Source organism: Seriola dumerili, unplaced genomic scaffold (assembly GCF_002260705.1).
Source record: "Seriola dumerili isolate Sdu_G_001 unplaced genomic scaffold, Sdu_1.0 BDQW01000110.1, whole genome shotgun sequence".
NCBI classification, from domain to species: domain Eukaryota; kingdom Metazoa; phylum Chordata; class Actinopteri; order Carangiformes; family Carangidae; genus Seriola; species Seriola dumerili.
In genome coordinates, this window is record NW_019174365.1 from 1,921,461 (window position 1) to 1,927,460 (window position 6,000).

The 6,000-nt window shown below is 45.7% G+C and overlaps 1 protein-coding gene across 1 annotated transcript in view; it reads right to left on the bottom strand.

Annotated features, from left to right (window-relative positions):
* Positions 1–4,199, bottom strand: part of adgrb2 (adhesion G protein-coupled receptor B2) — a 209,161-nt gene extending 204,962 nt beyond the window's left edge. Inside the window, exon 1 of the mRNA XM_022746950.1 lies at positions 4,147–4,199. The gene's annotated coding sequence lies outside the window, so the exon portion shown is untranslated. The remainder of the gene's footprint in view (positions 1–4,146) is intronic.
* Between the last annotated feature and the right edge of the window lie 1,801 nt (positions 4,200–6,000).

Sequence of the window (6,000 nt, forward strand, 5' to 3'; positions counted from 1 at the left end):
GATGTTATTAGTATCACATTTACAGGCCTTATAAAACTGCCACAGAGCTGGGTGGTTTTCATTCATCTTCAGCTGATATGTGTCCCACTTTCATTTGAGTTGCATTTCCAGCAGCTGCTCAGACAATCATTCGAAAGGTAGCGCAGTCATTACTCGCAGTCTCATTTCTCTGTCCCGTTTAACCTTCCTGTAGTGCTTTGGTCAAAATGGACCAATTTCATATCTTCATTCTGTAATGATTTTTTTTTTCTGCATATGATTTCCTTAAGGTATCCAGCTGTGCATCCAGCCTTGCAGCGAGTCCTTTCTGTGACTCATAGCACCCAATAATTACACCTGAAAAAACAAAAACACTGTGACCACGTATGACATCAGCTCTTGTACTGTAGCTTTGGGCGATATGTTGTATAAGGCCTCTCCATCTTGCCAACACGTCACTCTGTGGTAGCCCCACAAACTGTATCTGTGACTGATGCACTTGCATCACTCCGCCTGGAAGAAGCTCTTGCAAGAAGTGCTAGAGAGATCTCTGGAGATCTTTGTGGACACTGACCTTGGCCAGTTTGGTGAGGGACACACAAACCCAGAGCGGAGGCTTTTGCTTCTGGCACACAAAATAAATGAAAATACGAACAAAACAGATGCCAGCTCTGAACTCTAAGAGATCATGTACCACAAATGCAGTATGTTCTTTTGCAAAGAACATTATTATTAATAAAATCCACTTGGTTGGTTTTAAATTAAAATGAGAAACTATAAACTTTATAAACAGTCTTACACCAATACCTGAAACCCTTTTCTTAGGTCCAGTTCAATCAATAAATACAAACATATTTTCTCACTTACTTCTCTACAGTAGTGATATTTGGCCTAGTAGAGATCAATAGTTATGTTTTTATTTGACCAGGTTGACTGTCATACTGTATACAGTGCATTTGCTCTGGGTTACCCACAGAAGACACTGTCACAAGTATTTTGAGTGCAGTGTGTTTTTCTTTAGAAAATACCTCCCATTGAAACCTGTGTAAAGTGGTCTGTGCATAAACCAGAGGATCCCATGATTGCTGTCCATGGTGCTGAATGTGAGGTTGTCGCTCCCTTGGCATTCACAGCAGTTGACAGGAATCCCATTGGTGGGGACTGATCAGCCTCCTCCTTTGCCTCACTTGCCAAGCTCACTGCACTGTAAAAGCCCTGTTGTTACAGATTCTGGTTGCTGGGTTTCGGAGTCACCAGCGCCATGCTCCCTCCACTTCAGTCAGTTCTGCCCCCTAGTTTACTGCTTTTGCCTGCAGCCAGTTGAGCTGCCCATTCTGGCTCTCAATTTTCAGGTTTCATGTTGACTTGAGAAATAAAAGAGATTACATATGTGGTGTGTTCTGTATTTGGATCCACTTAAACGTGCAGGGCCCCTTAACAAAAATCTGGTCAAATGAAACAAAAACTATCAGGCTATGAGTGAGAAAATGCATTTTTGTTTCATGAAAGCAACTATGAACAAAATTAAATTCTAATTTATGTGCCCTTATGCTTTATAAACAGTTATATTAGGCCTTTTCGGGAAAACAAATGTAAAAAAATATGTATCACACACCACAGGGAGGTTAACATGAGTATGGTTTCTGTGGGTAATTATTGGGTGACACTCACTTTAAATCAAAAAAAGTTAGCCCAGATTTGACCTTTTACTTTTCTTAGTCATAACCAAGAGAAACAAATCCTCACAACTTTACATGGAAGCCCCATTAAAGAAATCAAAGCCGTGCAGCATCAAGAACCAGTGTTCTATAAGCTCATTAGTCTCTGCTTCACATGTTCTCAGGATGAACAGAACACAGATCCACTGAGTGGATATAAGCAGGCTTGGAAGTTTTTTTTTTGTTTTTTGTTTTTGCTGCAGATGATATTAAGGCTGTGAAGGGACTTTTCCACAGCTTTAGTGAACCGCTGCCCCCTGACCACCTTTTGTCCTCCACCCGGCAGGGTTAAAAAGGAGCCTCCTCTCACATCCAACTCATGAGCCATCACCCGTGGGTCTCTCATCTCTGCTAAAAGGGGACACGGCCCCGCCGGTTCCATTAGTTCCGACAGCAGCCCCGAGACATAAAACAAACGAGGTTCTTCACTGCATTTAAAAGAAAAAAAAAAGGAGAGATGAGGTGAGGTTATGGTTATTCAATGCTCAGGGTGGAGGTACAGAGAACAGAGAGATCTCGAAATGGAAAGTCAGTATCATATTTCTTTAATATTGTTCTGTGGTCATACTGTATGGTTTTCTTTAAAAATCTATTACATGATTGATGAACTTCCTCTGAGAATATGAGTAATATGGCTAACTCTGACCTGCTAATCCAAATCCTGAATGGTGCCAAGAACCAAAAGAGACAGTCACTGCTCATGAATCAGTGTCCCTGTTAAATAGCCTCCACCTGTTCACCCACAGGCTGCTCTAGTGGAGTTTGGCTCTACTCAGTGGTGGAATAAGTGGTAATATTGTAAGGAAATTGTTCAACATGCCACAGATGGCTACTTGGGGAGTAAAAATGATGGAGGTCGCTGCTGCCATGTGTGTTACAACCCGTCATTATTTAAGGGGATTTGATCGTAGCGATGGGGAGTTTGTTTTCAGGTGCGCGAGCACACTGCATGCTCAACAGATGGGTATAGAGAGTCAGACAGACACACACACGCACACAAGCAGAGAGGATGCTCGGAGGCTCCTTTGCACTCCTGTTGTCGCGTCCCGGTTGTCATTCCCGCTCAGCGTCACCGGAGCCACCTGCTCGCTACCCTGTGGGGGTGGAGGTGGTGGTGTTGGTGGGAGGGGGACGTCTGAGGAGCTCCATAAAAACCCCACCGCATACTTATCGTTTAACTGAAGATAACAGGGAATAGACTGGGAGGAGGTATGGTAACGAGAAGCGGCACTGCGGCAGACGCACGCCACAGCGAGAGGCGCCCCGCACAAATAAATCGGACCTCAGTGCGTGATCAGGTAGCTTTCAAAGGGCTTTCTGTTGCGTGGTGAGATGCCAGTACGGATGTAAGTCAAGCAGCCCCCTTTCAATCCCCAGTGCACGCTCACTGGCGTCTTTGGTACATCCTGGCTCTTTAGCATTCACCGGGAGAAGGCACTCACTCACCCAGGCGCACAGTGCGCACAGGGGGGGGGGGGGGGGGGGGGGGGGGGGGGCATCGGCATCAGCCCTCTAACCTAATGCTGTACGTGAACAGGGCCACGGAGGAGACGTCCTCGTGCCAGCAATCATCTCCAGCCATTAGGAGCTCAGTTAAAGAAGCTTCGGTGCGGCTCTGATTTATACATGTTATTCTAAACTCAAAATGGCATCGTGGAAAACCCCCCTGTTCTAGGCAGGAGAACACCATCCTTGTGCGCGCGCGCGCGCCCTTGTGTGTGTGTGTGTGTGTGTGTGTGTGTGTGTGAGTGTGTGAGTGCGTGCGTGCGTGTGTTGAGGGGTAGAGGTGCGGACGTGAGCATGTGAATGCGTTGAGAAAGGCGAGTCAGTGTATGGAAGGTGGAAATTAAAGTGTCTGTGCAGGCTGTTTGCGCACGATGCGCTGTGTGTGTGTGCGTGAGTGAGTGTGTGAGTGTGTTTCTTTTGGCCACTGCGCAAAGTTACAGGTCTTCCAGCGGCTTTAGAGGCAACCATACAGCTCTCTGTGTCTCCCACTGAGGGATTCAGCACTCAGGAGGCTGACGCCGTCCACCTGTGCTCAACTAACGGGCTGAAATTCAACTGCTGAGATGTATTTGGGCATTGTTTTTTTTTGTTTTTTTTTTCTGTGGCCGGTACTTCCGTTCAGGTTCACAGATCACACATCCCCGATATCTATAGTTCAGTGTCGGTGAAAACAGCCCGGACTGAAGAAAAATGACTGTCCAGCGTCTCTTGTCAATCTGAGAATCTATGCGCCAGTAGAAACTGGACTACACTTACACACACTATGATCTTTACACAAGGATGAGAAGAATGAAATAAATAAATAAATAAGCCGACAGACTGCAAAGCAATCTGGAGTAGCCTACATGGCGCAAAGAAACAGTCCAACGATTTTTTTTTTTTTTTTTTTTTTTTTTTTTTTTACATGTTCTTAATGTGGAGGTTAATGGACAGAACACGTTACCTGATCGCTGTCAGCGGTAGCCTAGTTATTTGATGCGACGGCTATTCCCCGATCGGTTCCGTGGAAACAAATTAAGTTTCCCATCCATGGCACGTCTCAGATGGAGAGGGAGACTATCATTCATTCAGCCTCCTCGCTGCTGCTGCGCGGATTCTTCTCCCCACAAATGTTCTCTGCGAGGCATCCCACTTCTGCGCCTCCGAAACGGACCAAAAAAAATAAGAAGTGTACAAAATAAATAAATAAATAAATAGATAAATAAATAAATAAAAACAAGGAAGAACCGCTAAGGACATGAAATCATAAAGTAGCCATGTAGATCAAAGGAAAGAACAGAAGAGAGGAACGCCAAAAGGCAATGCAAAAAAACAAAAATGGAAAAAAAAAGAGAAGGGACGTCGTTACTGTAGATGTCCAGTTTTGTTCAAAAAATAAATCCACGTCATATAATCTCCATGGTTTTGCGCATATAGGCAAAGCTGTATATTCCCAAGCAGCGAGAGGACGCGCTCACAGGCAGCAGCGCCGCAGCAGCAGGGGCAGAGCTGTGGGATAACGGGGTTTTTTTCTACTGATGCCCGGTACTCCAAGTCCAAGGAAGCTCCTCATCTGAAGCAGAGGTTGAAACAGAGAGAGCGAGGCAAGCTGGAGGGGAGAGGGAAGAGGAGGAGGAGGAGGAGGAGGAGGAGGAGGAGGAAAACATAAAAAACAATTCTTACTCCGCTCACTGCCAGAGGGTGAAATGTGTCTGTGGTTCTCGCCTGCTCTGGCATTTGGGATAGGTATCCACAGGCAGCGGCTCGCAGTCGGGCATCTGGCTCCCCTGCAGTCGCTTCACAAGCGGAGGACAGAGATGCGCGCCCTCGCTGCCCCTCCGCCGGGGATCCGTCAGGCGCGTTCACAAACGGAACACCCCCCCCGCACCCACCCCCACACCCCCAACCCCACCACAACCTCCTCCCCTCCCTCCCTCCCGCTCTTTCTACCTCCACTGCCATCGCCTATCGTGACGTCAGCACGCGCAGTTTCCAAATACAGCAAGTGCACATGCACAGCTGTATTCAAATTTCCCCCTTTTTAAAGGATAATTCTGCATGTTTGTAACATGGGTTAGTTTGGCATCATCTCACACTGACTATGGACTAGTTCACTGATATTCCTCTCAGCTGATAGCAATAAACTGTCAATCACATTATACCCGTAATGCCATCAAAACATACTGTAGCACATTAGCACTGCATTTACACGTTTTTAAATAGTTGCAACAGAATAAAGATCATCCCACATCTCCCTGCTAGTAGAAGTCCTTCTTAGCTCTTGCGGCCTTCTGCCAGAAATATTCTAAAAGCAAAAAAGCTCATATCCATGCAAACATGCAATTATCATGCCTTAATGTTTTCACAGCTTTGGTATCACATTTCATACTTATATCACAAGCATCCCCTATACAGGAGATAATGTGATTAGATTTTGGAGCACCTTGCTGCATACATTTGCATATGGATGAGCACAAGTGGTGGGACATTAGTCAGCTCAAGTGCTTCTTTTGAAGGCGTGGAGGTGGAGGAGGAGCGGTAGCGCTGCAGCCCCTTCCACCAGCCGTCCATACATTCATCCGTCCCCCATTTATCAGTTTTCTTACAGGTCCGAAACTAGTCATCCACTTATTAAATTAGTCTTATTCTTTGGTTGTTATAGATCTTATCACTAGTGTGGCTAAGTCAGAGAGGGTGAAAGCTTTTGTAACACATTGAAGTGTGTTGTTTTTTTGTTTTTTGTTTTTCCTTCAGTCAGCGACTTGGTGCCACATTTGCATCCAAATGCAGAGAAAGACAAGAAGAGCACAGTGTGAGA